Genomic DNA, 15,437 nt, shown 5'->3' with positions numbered 1-15,437 from the left:
ACTTTCATCTGTCTATATCAATCACTTCACTTGTTTTCTTTTTAAAATCTTACTTTTTCAGATTTTGCATATTTTGTGCAGAGGATGAGGCTTAAGATGAATTTAATCTTGTCTTAGTAGATTCTTTAAGCACAGAATACAAATTAATGATATGATATATATATATAGAGAGAGGAAGCATTTCTAGATAATATGAAGTAAAATGAAAACACCTTCATAAGCCTAAAACATATTTAATTTTCAAATATTTTTCTTACAAATTTTTAAAAATCTACTAGTTACCCCAATATAAAAATAATACATTTAGAAAATACAGAAAGATAAAAAATAAAAATATTTCTATATTTTCTTCCAGGATCTATTTATCTCATAACTGTGATTATAAAGGTATCACATAAATGATATAAACGATTATAAGGTGAATTTTGTGTTTTGATAGCCTAATTGAGTAATTTATTTGCTGATGGAAACTATCAAATAATAATATGGATTAGCTTTGGAGCCTTTTATCAGCTTAACACACTTCATGACAAATTCACAATACAAGAACATGAAATTAGATGAACAAAACTTTGATCAGTGGCCACAGCACTGAAGCAGTTATTTCAGTGCTGTAAACCTCAAGTGTTACAAACCTAAAGATCACTGTCCTCTCAAGAGTCTACCCTAAATGCCTCTAGAGAATCAAGGCCTCTTTTCCCCTTCCAGTTCAGGTGACTGTCTCTTCTTGGCCGACTTTACCCTGGAAATATTCAAGGAAGGAAATTCTGGAAAACGTAGTTCTGTGAGACCACAGAAGGATGTGGTGTGATGCCAAGTTAACAGCAGACAATCTACCACATTATATTCTAAAATAAGTTAAAAAGCTGGATGGACTTTAATGATCCCACCTTAAGTATGGTCATTAAAACTCATTATTACTTCTTCCTGCCGATAGGTACTCCAGGTGTCCTAAACTTTGAACAGAAAGGAATCTTAGCTTTAGATTCCATAAAAGCGTTGAATATGGTAAAGAGTAAACATAAATTGTTCAGTTCTGAACTTCTTCTTCTCCTATTTACATTTACTCCCTCGGTGTTCCAATGTAGATTTGTGGATTGAATTATCATGTATACACTGACAACTCTCAAATCTGTTTCCAGCCTTGACTTTTCCTGTTCTGTCATGAAAATATTTCCAGTATCCAACCAACCCTCACTTCGATGGCTTCCACCTTAATCCAAGGCAAACATGATCAATCACCTGCTTTAACTAGAGTCCCAACTTTGATCAGTAGCCTTTTATTCTCAACAAAGCAGATAGAGTATATAGGTAATTCTTTTAAAGTTATGTATCAATCCTCTGACCAGAACCCTTTAGTGGCTTCCACTCTTGTTCAGAACAAAAGTTCAGATTCATCTCAGTGTCCTACAAGGTCCTGGATATCTGCTCTTATGATCTTTCTGACTTCACTTTCTATTACTGTCCCACAACACTTACTTCATTCCAGCCCCACTGGACACCTTGTCATTTCTCTGCTACACCAAGCATCTTCTTACATCAGGGTCGTTGAACTTGGTCTTCTTTCTACTTTGGGTACTTACTTCACTCAGGATTCTGATCAAATGTCACCTTCTCAGTAAGTCCTTCCTTGACTTTTCTATATAAAATAATGTCTTACCCGGGCACTACTGAGGAAAGAGAGAGACCCTCTCATATTGTTTTATACTCAGTACCTGTTTTAAGAAAAAAACAAGGAAGTGAAACCAAAGGCAGGCAGCCCAGCACCAGGCCCAAAACCAGGCCTGGGCCTGCCTGACCTAAACCCAGCAGTTAAAAAATCAACTCATAACTTAGAAACCGATGTTATTCATAGACTCCAGACATTGTATAGAAGAACATTGTGAAACTCCCTGCACTGTTCTGTTTCACTCTGACCACTGGTGCACGCAGACCCTGTCACGAACCCCCTGCTTGCTCAATCAATCATGACCCTTTCATATGAAATCTTTAGTGTTGTGAGCCCTTAAAAGGGACAGATATTGTGCACTCGGGGAGCTCGGATTTTAAGGCAGTAGCTTGCTGATGCTCCCAGCTGAATAAAGCCCTTCCTTCTACAACTTGGTGTCTAAGAGGTTTTGTCTGCCACTCGTCCTGCTACATTTCTTGGTTCCCTGACTGGGAAGCAAGGTAACAGACGGACGGCTGAGGCAGCCCCCTTAGGCGGCTTACGCCTGTCTTGTGGAGCATCCCCGTGGGGGGACTCCAGCCAGCCTGAGTGACACGATCCAAAGAGCACTCCCGGGTAGGCTATTGCCCCAGTGGAACGCCTCACCAGAGCAGCACGTAGCAGGCCCCTGAGGAGGATTAGCACAGTGGCTGAACACCGGGAAGGAACTGGTACTTGGAGTCTGGACATCTAAAACTTGGTAAGACTAGTCTGGAACTTGCCCACTCCATTTGAGTGGAAGCGTGGCCCGAACACCCACAGCATGCCTTTATTGGCACTTTGGTGTTGGTTTTGGTTTTGACTTGGTTTGAATTGCTTGACAGGACTGGTCTTGGGAACTTGCCTACTCCATTTGAGTAGAAGTGTGGCCTGATCACCCACGGTGTGCCTGTACCGGCACTTTGGTTTCTGTTTTTGACTTGACTTATGTTGCTTGATACTTTGGTTTTGGTTTTGACCTGGCTTGGATTTCTGGATACTCTGATTTTGGTTTTGATTTTGGTTTGGTGTAAACTGCACAAGTGTGGGTGTGCCCTTTTTACCTGTTTTTTGTTTTGTGGTGTGCGTGTGGTTGTGAGCGTGGTGTTTTGTCTCAAAGAAGCATGGGTCAGACACAAATTAGCCCACCCCACTAGGAATTATGTTAAAAAATTTCAAGAAAGGGAAAAAAGGGGGAAGCAGAATTTATATAAAAGGAATGTTAAATGTTAAATTCTTGTCCTGAAATAAATTAACTGGTTGTTTAAAGAAAAAAGTTCGTAATAAATCAGAAAGTTGAGATATGTCGAAAAATTGTCTGCAAAAGTCATGAAAGAAAAAAAATTATGCAAAAAAATGTTGCATGATTTAAAAGTAATAAGGCCTCCTGAGTACTACTGAAGAAACAGTTTATGTGCACGGTGCATAAGAAAAGTAAAATATACCTTTAGTAAAAAGATTATAAGGAGGCATAAGAATGTGGATTTTTACCTACATTAAAAGGTTTAAAAAATTATTGTTTTGAAGGTTTAAGCAAGTTTTAAAATGTTAATTGTAAAGAAAATTCTGTGTGTAAACATATTAGTTAAAGTTAAAAAGGTATCATCCAGTTTTTCTGTGAACTGGACATTAAAGTAAAAATGCAACAGGTTTTTCTTAAAGCATCAACCTGCTCTTTAACATAAGTTATAAAAGGTTAAAAAGAGTCTATAAAATCTTACCTTATGGTCAAACATGAAAAATTGGATAAATATGTCTACAAGGCTTTATTAAAATTAAGTTTAACATTAATAACACACTAATATAAAGGTAAAATTTAGCTTATCTGGTATAAAAATCATACAAGAAGCATTATTAAATATAAAATGGTGTTTAGCTTTCTTTAGTCTAAAAACTAATAAAGATAGGTGCTAAAGGAAACATTCATTTTACTAAAGGATCATAGAAGTTAAAGACTTAAAACAAACTTTGACAATTAAGACAGCATACCAAAATGCAAATGCCTGGTTAAAATGGATCACATATTCCATCTGCACGTTACACAAAACCAATTGTTTGCTTGTGCACATGGCAGACCAGAGGCCCTGACTGTCCCACTTCCACTAAGGTGGTCCTCCAGTCAACCAGGCATGGGCTCTTTTCCAGGATTCTATAGCCTGGAGTAATAAGTCATGCCAGGCTCTCTCTGCTATATCCCAAAGTCCGTGCGGGTCAGTCCCTGAGGGCCATCCAGCTTCTGTCTCCCAACACTAAGTTCACTTCGTGTCTCTCACAGCAGGGAGGAAACTTAGCATTCCTTGGAGACCTGAAAGGATGCAATAAGCTTAAGAATTTTCAAATGTTTATCAATCAGCCAGCCCTTGTTCATCCCCGAGCGGATGTGTAGTGGTATTGTGGTGGACCTTTACTAGGCATTCTGCCTAATAACTAGAGTGGCACTTGTGCTTTAGTCCATTTGGCTATCCCTTTCACCCTGGCATTTTATTAACCAGAGAAAAGAAAAAAATAAAATAATAAGACATCATAAAGCTAGAGAAGCCCTTTGTAGGTCTTTCAACTCTCACATCTATTTAGATGCAATTGGAGCCCCACAAGGAATGTCAGATCAATTTAAAGCTTGAAATCAAATAGTTACAGGATTTAAGTCAGTATTTTGGTAGATGACAGTCAATAAAAATGTAGATTAGATAAACCACATCTATTGAAACCAATAGCAACGGGCTTTTCATGAGTTAAAAAGAAAAACTCATGTCGGCCTCAGCCCTGAGGCTACCTGACCTGACAAAACTCTTTACACTCTATGTGTCAGAAATAGAAAAAATAGCAGTTGGAGATTTAACCCAGACTGTAGGGCCCTGGCCAAGGCCAGTGGCCTATCTCTCAAAACAACAGGATGGGGTTTCTAAAGGCTGGCCTCCGTGTCTAACAACCTTGGCAGCAACGGCCCTGTTAGCACAATAAGCAGATAAGCTATCCCTTGGACAGAACCTAAATACAACAGCCCCTCATGGGGTGGTAACTCTGATGAATACCTAAGGACACCACTGGCTAACTAATGCTAAATTAACTAAGTACCAAGGCTTGTTAATGTGAAAACCCCCGCATGACCATTGAAGTCTGTAACACTTTAAACCCCGCCACCCTGCTCCCAGTATCCGACAGCCCTGTTAAACATAACTTTGTAGAGGTGTTGGACTCTGTGTATTCTAGCAGACCAGATCTTCGAGACCAGCCATGGGCATCAGTAGATTGGGAATTATACATGGACGGGAGCAGCTTCATCAACTCGCAAGGAAAAAGGTGCGCAAGTTATGCAGTAGTAACCTTGGATGATGTTGTTGAAGCTAAGTCATTGCCTCAGGGCACGTCAGCCCAAAAAGCAGAACTCATTGCTCTCACTCGGCTCCGGAACTCAGCGAAGGTAAGATTGTAAACATCTGTACTCATTCTCGATATGCCTTTCTAACCCTTCAAGTACATGGAGCATTGCATAAAGAAAAAGGCCTGTTAAATTCTGGGGGAAAAGACATAAAATATCAACAAGAAATTAAGCAGTGTAGAAACCACAAAGGGTTTTGTGCATTGCAGGGGACACCAGCGAGTTTCCACCTCAGTGAGCCAAGGAAACTCCCGAGCAGACACAGAGGCATGAAAAGCATCATCTACTCCTTATCGGGCATCAGTCACAGACCCACTACTCCCTCAAACGCTTGGGGAGGTGCCAACTTATTCTAAAGAGGAAAAAGATTTTCTTCAGGCAGAAGGAGGACAAACAATAAAGGAAGGATAGATAAAGTTACCAGATGGAAGAATAGCTGTGCCACAGCTGCTAGGAGCTGCAGTCGTGCTGGCTGTACATGAAACTACCCATTTAGGCCAAGAATCACTTGAAAAGCTGTTAGGCTGGTATTTCTACTTCTCACACTTGCCAGCTCTTGCTAAAAGAGTAGCGCAGCAATGCCTTACCTGTTGATAGCACAATGCAAAGCAAGGACTCTCTGTGCCTCCTGGCATATGAGCCTATGGAGCGGCTCCTTTTGAAGATCTTCAAGTGGACTTCACAGACATGCCTAAATGCGGAGGTAACAAGTATTTACTGGTTCTAGTGTGTACTTACTCTAGGTGGGTGGAGGCTTATCCAACACGAACTGAAAAAGCTCGTGAAGTAACCCGTGTGCTTCTTCAAGATCTCATCCCTAGGTTTGGACTGACTCTACGCAATAGCTCAGATAATGGGACGGCATTTGTGGCTGACTTGGCATGAAGCCTGCAGCCGCTGAGACCTGGGATGCCAAACCAAGCATGAGGAAAATCATCGTCGTGGTACTTATTTTCCTTATAACATGGACCTGTGTGTTAAAAGCTTCCACTGCTTCTTCCCACAGAGAGAACTGGCTTCAGTGCATACATCAGGTCACTGGGGTAGGACAAGTTAAGGCAATCTTTTTATTTTATAGCTATTATGAATGCCTAGGAACTCCAAAGGGAATCTGTTTGTATAATGACACCCAGTACAAAGTATGTAATCCAGGAAGTGACCAGCCCAATGTGCGCTATGACCCTTCTGAACCTCCCATGATCACAGTCTTTGAAGTAAGACTAAGGACTGGTCCTTTTCTAAGGGACAAAAGTAAAGTAATAGTTGAAACAGAATTGAAAGAGGGGTCCTCAAAACTGTAACCTTAAAATTTGATGCCCATGCCATGATTAATAGTAAGTAGCATGAGATAAGATGCGGTTTTCTAGATTGGGAAAAAAGTTACACGGCAGAAAATAAGTATATCTTTCAAAAATCATATTTATGTGAGATGTGTCAATACCGGTCTTGTGTCATTTGGGCTACTTGAAAAGAAGATTAAAAAGATCCCGTTTAGCTCCAAAAAGGAAAAGTCAGCCCCTCCTGCATGAGCGGGAGCTGCAACCCTTTAAAATTGGTAATCACAAACCCCTCAGACTCAAAATAGAATAAAGGAAAATACATAACATTAGGCATTGATGGAAAAGGATCTCCTAGCGTAAACATCCTAATAAAAGGAGAGGTTCAAAGACGCTCTCCAGAACCAGTATTTCAGACTTTCTATGATGAACTAAATGTGCCAGTACCTGAGATTCCAGAAAGAAGTAAAAATTTGTTTTTGCAATTAACTGAACATGTAGCCCAGTCTCTAAAATTCACTTCATGTTATGTTTGTGGAGGAACTATAACAGGAGATCAATGGCCATGGGAAGCCTGAGAATTAGTTCTTACAGACCCAGTTCCTGACGAATTCCCGGCCCAAAAGAACCACCTTGACAATTTTTGGGTTCTAAAAGCCTCAATTATTAGACAGTATTGCATAGCTAGAGAAGGAAAAGGATTTACTCATCCTGTAGGGCGGCTTAGTTGTCTTGCTCAAAATCTGTATAATAGTACCACAAAAACAGTTACATGATGGAGTTCCAATTACACAGAAAGAAATCCATTCAGTAAATTTCCAAAGCTGCAGACTGTTTGGACCCACCCAGAATTCCACTGGGACTGGACAGCCCCCACAGGGTTATACTGGATATGTAGACACAGTTTATGCTAAGCTGCCTGATCAGTGAACAGGTAGCGGTGTAATTGGCACCATTAAGCCATCTTTCTTCTTACTGCCCATAAAAACAGGCGAACATTCCAGACTTCCCAGTCTATGCTTCCCGTGAAAAACGAAGCATAGCCATAGGTGATTGAAGAAATGATGAATGGCCCCCTAAAAGAATCATACAGTACTATGGACCCGCCACTTGGGCACAAGATGGCTCATGGGGATATCAGACCCCCATCTACATGCTCAACTGAATCATACGGTTACAAGCTGTTTTAAAAATTATTACTAATAAAACCGGTCAGGCCTTGACTGTTCTTGCCCAGCAAGAAACTATGATGAGAAATGCTATCTATCAAACTAGACTAGCTCTTGACTACTGGCTAGCAGCTGAAGGAGGAGTTTGTGGAAAATTTAACCTTACTAATTGTTGTCTACACATAGATGATCGGGGCAAGTAGTTGAAGCTAAAAATGTAACAAAACTGGCACATGTACCCATGCAAGTGTGGCATGGACTTAATCTGGGAGCCATGTTTAGAAATTGGTTCCCAGCAATAGGAGGATTTAAAACTCTTATAATAAGAGTAATAATAGTAATAGAAACCTGCTTACTGCTCCCTTGTCTGATACCTATACTTCCTCAAATGATAAAAAAGCTTCATCACTACCTTAGTTCACCAAAATGCTTCAGCACAAGTGTACTATATGAATCACTATCAATCTATTGCACAAAAAGACATAAGTAGCAAAAATAAGAGTGAGAACTCCCACTAATAAGAAGTGAGAGTCTCAAAGGGGGGAAATTAGGAAAGAGAGAGACCCTCTCATATTGTTTCATACTCAATACCTGTTTTAAGGCAAAAATAAGGAAGTGAAACCAAAGACAGGCAGCCCAGCACCACGCCCAAAACCAGGCCTGGGCCTGCCTTGCCTAAACCCAGTAGTTAAAAATCAACTTATAACTTAGAAACCGATGTTATTCATAGCTTCCAGACATTGTATAGAATAACATTGTGAAACTCCCTGCCCTGTTCTGTTTCACTCTGACCACTGGTGCATGCAGCCCCTGTCACGAATGCCCTGCTGGCTCAATCAGTCACTACTCTTTCATATGAAATCTTTAGTGTTGTGAACCCTTAAAAGGGACAGAAATTGTGCACTCTGGGAGCTCAGATTTTGAGATGGTAGCTTGCCAATGCTCCCAGCTGAATAAAGTCCTTCCTTCTACAACTTGGTGTCTGAGAGGTTTTGTCTGTGGCTCGTCCTGCTACACTATTATCCCTCTTTTTATTTGCTTAAATTAATCCTTGGAAAATGTCAATATATATGATATAATTTTTTATTTTTGTCTCTCTTTCCCACTAGATTTTAAGCTCATGAAGAAGAGAACTTTGTCTCATTCACTGCTATATCCAAAGAAGAAAGAGCAGATCCCAGCATTTTGTAAACACCGAATAAGTAATCTGTGAATGAATAGATGAATAAAAACTGAGTTGTTTTGAGAAATGATGACACAGATGTTATTGGCAAGCAAACATTTAGATTCAACCATAATAAATAAGTGTATTGCCAAATCCAAGAAACAAGGTGTCTACTGCATAGTTAAGCTAATTTATCTAAAGTATTAACAACTCTTCTTTAGTTTGATATGTACTCAGTCATTTCTATTTTATTGGACTCTAACTTAATGTAATATGCTGACTGGCTATGGAGTATCCCTTCTTCATAAAATAGCACAATAACTCCAGGTTCTTTAGAAAAGTAAGATTATGCTATTTTTTACTTTCCAAATATGCACCAGCAATACAAACATTTTACCTCTTTTGCGATATCTGAAGATTTACTTTGACTTGGTTTTTAACTGGGTTTCTGATCAGATTTCCCAATATTTTGCACTGACAATTTCTATTTGAATTTCCTCTCCCTTCCTCTTTCTCAACTTCACTCACTGCCTTCCTTCTGCTTGAATGCTCTTCCAGCATTGATTTGCTTATGAAATATTTTCTCTGCATCTAAGACTTATTTCAAGTGCTAATACCCTGGCCAACCCTTTCCTGATTCACATAGGTTAGATGAAGGCATTCCTCTTATGCTCTTATTGCACCATGACCACAGTTTTTGAAGGAAGAAGCAGTATATATCATATAAATATCCCTAGTGCCTTTCATATTGCCTTATTCAGAGTACACACTTCTTATATATCATTTTCTGAATGAATAAGTGAATGAATTCATGCAGGGAAAACAAAACTAGCATCCAAAACTAAATAGCAGCTCCTGCATTCTCACAATTACTGTTGAAATCACAGTGTTTTATATTCTAGAGACATAAAGTTCTGCACTGAGAAAAAAGCAATGCATTAATTTCTGTAATGTCACATACCTTGAACTCTGAGGGACAGAAATATTTAATTTCCTAATGTGAAAACGTACTTTAAGGAAATTAAACCAGCAATTTTCTCACTCAAGTAATATGTTTTATTTTAACTCAATGAATATATTTATAAAATACTTTAATATCTATAAATTTTTCTTCTATAAAAATTAATAGATCTGGTAAAGTTTAGTCACTAATTAATGTAAATGCAGAACATTTTGATTTTTTGAATGATATCCTTAATTTCTTTAGCTTAAAAAATTATGAAACAACTCATATTTCTAACTTCATCCTCTTGCTGATACCCTACTCTCTTCTTATTCTTATTGGCAGTTAACTTGTTTTGCCTGCCAAGTGAGTCATTTGAGATGGGAACATTTCTTGATTAGAACCTACTTGGGTCAAGTTAATATAAAGAATAGATAAGAATGAAAGAAAATAAATACCATGCTTTATGAATACACAGAAAAACATTTGTATATAAGTGAATTGTTTAGGAAACAAAGTTTCTAGATAATGAAAAATAAAATGCTGCTGGATCTCAATCTTACTAATTTTAGAATTAAAATATAGTGCTAAAATGGCTACTACTCCAAGACCTATATGAAATTCAAAGAGCCAAAAAGCTAAATATTAGTTTAGTGGTGAAGGAAACCAAAATATGCCACAGCAAAATATGTTTCTTTGGTATATTTTGAGATGGCTATTTAGAGGGGTTGCAGACACAGGAATAGCTATGAAAAGCTGTCCTTTTGTGGAAGAGATTTGCATCTGTAAAGGAAATCTACATTAGTGAAATAAACAGCAGATGCAAATAGGCTTTATCTGACCCCACCCCCCACACTTATTTGCCTTATCTGAATCTAGGAAGTGATTAACAGAAAAGGAGACTAAAAATCTGAAACTTTTAGAAGTTTCACAGAGAACATTTTACTATGGGCTCCCGTCTATTCTTTCTCAGGACTGCTACTGGTGAAGCTTCATCTACATCACAAGAAAGCCTTTGCTCACCATGCCTTTCCTCCCCTCCCATTTTCACAACCTGTCACCATGCTTCAACACTCTTTTCCTTTCTCTATGAAACCAAAACCTCAGTCATCTGGCTCTTCTTTGAGTTTCATATTTTGTATGACTCCTGTGTGCACACATGTGCATGCAATAAATTTGTATGTCTTTTCTCTTTTAATCTGTCCATAGTCATTTTATTTTATACACTCAAATATCAAACTTTCCTACAATAGTTTTTAAGATATATCCAAGGATTCTTTGATGTTTCTCTTGGAAAATTGGAGCTTTGTACCCCCTCCCTTAATGTAGGATAGACTTAGTGATTCATTTCTGGCAAATATAATTGTAGAAGGGTAAGACATTACTTCCAAGATAGTTTATAAAGCAATTGTGAATTCTATGTTGCACATATTCAACCTTTCTTTCTCCTCCCCCACCCTCATCACTCACTCTGGAGGAAACCATGCTACCATGTCACAGTGTAAATGAGGCAGTTATGGAAAGGTACAAACTTACTTTTATGTACTGAGGACACTCGAGAAGCCTAATGGAGAGGTTCACACGGCAAGGAACTGAGGCCTTGAGACAATAGTCACATTAAGTAGGCTGTTCTAGAAGAGAATACATCAATCTGGTCAAGAGTTCAGATGTCTTTGGTCTGAGCTGATGCCTTGACTACAACTTCAGGAAAGACCCTGTATTAGTTTTTTACTGCTATTTAATAAATTACCACACATTAAATGGCATAAAACAACATATATTTCTTATCTTATATTTTTCATGAATCAGGATTTCAGACACAGCTTAGGAGGGTTCTCTGTTGAGGGTTACACAAGGCTAAATTAAAGCTAAGCTTCACTGCTTTAAGGAGCTCAGGATATTCTTCCAAGATGCTTGCTGACAGAATTTATTTCCTTGCAATTGTAGAATTCATGGTGGCTTGCTTCTTCAAGGTCATTCATCCAAATAAGTTAGACCTATAAAGGATAATCTCCATTTGATCAACTAAAAGACAATAGATTAGAGATTTAATCATATCTGGAAAATCCTTTCACTTTTGCCATATTCTATTGATTAAAAGAGGATTACATAAATGTTTGAATACTAGGAGTCAGGAAGCTTGGGGCCATCTCAGAATTCTGTCTACTACAGACTCTAAATGAGAACTACCCACCTAAGCTTTTCCTAAATTAGTGACCCATATGAGATAATAAATGTTTGTTTTATTAGGTTACAACATTTTGGGGTATTTTGTTACACAGCAATAAATAACGAACACGATGAGGTTATAGTTGCATAAATTACACTCTGGGAAGGAGTATATAACATTTTCACTGTTTTCTTCATGGTTCAGGAAGTCCGGTTCTGCTCAAAGTAGTTGTTAAAGAGTACCATATTAAGTAAGGGTATAATCTTTGGATTTCATGTGAAGAACTTACAGAAAAAAAAAATTGCACAAAGACAGCTAGAAATGTTAAAATATAATCCCAATACTCCACGATTAAAATAAGAAATTGATGCAGAACTGGTACTAATTCTTACATTAGAGCTGTTCATTTTGAAAGCACTGAAGCTTTAGCATAATACCATTTTTGGGGTCAAAGTGGAAATTTAGAAGCAGAATCACAGCAAAATCAAATCAAAAAATATTTCTTGCTAACATATGAGTAATTAAAATGTAACATATTAAAAATTATGAAATATTTAATTTTTATTGGAAAAAGTACAAATTAAACAAAATTCTTCTTTCCACATCAGTGCACAATGTAATCTTTCCTTATGAGTAATGTAATAGTAATTAAGAGTGGTGGCACTGATACAAGTTTATGTAAAAAGATTACTTCATTATACATAAAACTAAAATTCTATGAAAATAATTCTAACTTTTAACATTTTCAAAGAGATTTTTCTGTATAACTTCCCATTTCAATATATACCTAATCTTCTTGGGGATAAACATTTTTATTATATGTAAGTTAATTATGTATAACTCAAAACATATAAATTATCTGTAAACATCTTGCTTTCAAGTATTTGTTACTTAATCTGCTGCTTTTATGATTTGTTTGACATAGTAAAATATGTATTTTAATAAAATAATTAATTCATAAAGATAATATTTTAATAAATATATTGACTGCCTTTCTGCCAGGAGAAACAACTCAAAAACCTAAAGAAGACAGGTCTGCTTTACTGAGATCATTTGCAACAATCAAATAAATGGTGAAATTTATTTGTTGTTTCAAAAGTGAGGAAAGATGACGAACTAAATATAGCTATAGGGATATCTTTATTGTTTTGATGAATTTCTAGTATAGATGTGATATGTTTATTCATATATATGCATAAATATAATTTTAAACCCAAATAAAAAGTGATTTTAGACTTTTAACTTTTTTGCTTATTATACATTACCATTACAGATATAGGAAAATATAAAGACTCTTTATATTGTTTGCTGATTCTTATACATTATCATTTTTGCAACGTTTACAATAATAAGGAGTTGGTTCTATGTACAACCCTAAGTCTTATTTTTATGGCCAGCAGCACAACTTCCAAGTAGAAATGATGAATGAAAACAAGAGAGCAAGAGGAAACAGTAAGCAATCAAAATTCTTGTCCTGAGGAGAAAGAGGCCTCTGATATCTAACTGGTGATAAGTTACTTTATGAATACAAGAATTCCAGAGAGCGATTTTACAATATTGTCTTAAAATAATAAAATTCTAGAAATAGGATGTGGAGCAATGTTAAATGGTGGAATCAGCGATGAAAAAGCATTTTCATATCCATTGTTTTATTTAATCTTTACAAGTTCCTGTATGTGACTAATGGCAGGATATAAAATTTCTGCCATTTGTGGATAGGAAACTGAATCTCAGAAACATTAAGTTATTGGTCCAAAGTTGCATAGCTACTACATGATAAACCTATGAAATGAAACTCAAATTTTATTACTGGTTTTCTGAAGTTTATTCACTAGACAATGTTGACTTCACTCATCCACAAATATACTTTCAAAATTGGATCTCCATAAACTAATAAGAGCCAAGGAATCTTAATTTTAAAGTGAGAATGGGAAAATTTTATAGATTTCAGACACACAGAAATCATCCCATAAAGTGACTTAGAGCAGGTCCTGCAGTCAGCCTTGCAAAGTAGCTTTATATGGTAGATTTTACGACTTTACAGATAAGAGATAGTCTTAATTGTATAATACCAAATATCTAATGATCTTTGGAGGCATGAGCTTTCATCTTATGCAGGTTCTGAAGTTAAGAGCAACTCAGGGATTTCTAGGTAGGTTATTCACAAATTGGAGTGCTTATACCCCAAAGCCATTGCCCATGAATGTGTATGAAACTGTAGGATAAACGAAACACACCTTTCCAGAGTATCCGTTTTACTTCATATTGAGCACCATGCCACAGTTTTCTTATACTAAAACGATTGCAAGTATATCACAGGCTGCAAAAATCAAATGAATAATTAAAGTATAAGACTTCAAAGATATCTCTTAAATTGGTGGAGTTTTTCAATTGTTTGTTTGTTTGTTTGGATTCTGCTCCCATGCTCCCCGGGTGTTTATTTACTATCCTCTCATGTCGGGGTACTGCTTGGGAAAGTTAGGCAAGTATTGCTTTTTTATATGAAGGTCATGAAGTCGCTTTCTTTCTTTTTATCTCTCTTCATAATACAGTCCTCTAGCATGAGTCCAAACTTCGGTTCACACTCGTTTCTTAAAATCCTAGGTCAAAGAGTGACATAATTAATCTCCAATTTAGGAATTTCTCATACATCTGAAAACATATATTCTATGCCCTCTGATTAGACTAGCTTGATAAAAGAACACTGTGTGCTTTTCAGATTCACTGCTTATATTCTAAATAATTACAGTATTGCCAGTTTCATACTGACTTCCCATGAGTGGGTTGGCCTATGCTTCCTCCTCCATTTGGTATTCCTCCAGGGACTGCATGTTGGATTTACCTTCAGATTTACCTTTTCATATTCCACCTAATGAGTTATCCCTCTCCTTTCTCTGCCAATCCAGCCCCATCAGCTATAACCCCTCCTTTTCCTATTCCTGATTTATAACACTCTTCAATAAAAACAAGGATGACATTTCACTTCGAAGTTGAGATAGGAATTTAATGAAGTAATAAATAGAATTTGTAGAATTTCTGACCCTCTTCAAGTGTCGTAAGTCAAACATTTTGTCATTCACATTGGGCAATTAATAAATTTCTACCATGTGCTTTACCTTGCCCCCAACTCAAGGTTTCTAAGATAACAAAAATATATATCTCATAGTTGCCTTAAAATATTAGATAATTTAACAGTAGCAAATATTTTTAAGGTGGTAAGATTATATATATATACACACACATATATATACACACACACATATATATTTTTTCCTTTTTATCTTAATAAGTTTTTTACAGAAGTTTGAGGTTTACAATCAATAACTGAGAACACAGTACAGAGAATTCCCTTATATTCACTCTTTATCACTTCACAGTCTTCCTCATTATTAACATCTTGCATTAACGTGGTACATTTGTTACAATTGATGAGCCAATATTGATACATTATTATTAACCAAAGTCCATAGTTTACATTGGGCTTCACTCTTTGTGTTACAGTTGTATAGGTTTTAACAAATGCATAGCATCATGAATCCACTATTATAATATGCAGAATACTGTCACTGCCCTAATGTAGCACCTGCTCAACCTTCCTCTTTCCCCTCGAATCCCAGGAAACCACAAATATTTTATTGTCTTTATAA

This window comes from Macaca thibetana, chromosome 11 (assembly GCF_024542745.1).
Source record: "Macaca thibetana thibetana isolate TM-01 chromosome 11, ASM2454274v1, whole genome shotgun sequence".
In the NCBI taxonomy this organism is placed as follows: Eukaryota; Metazoa; Chordata; class Mammalia; order Primates; family Cercopithecidae; genus Macaca; species Macaca thibetana.
Note: the sequence above shows the minus strand (reverse complement) of the source record.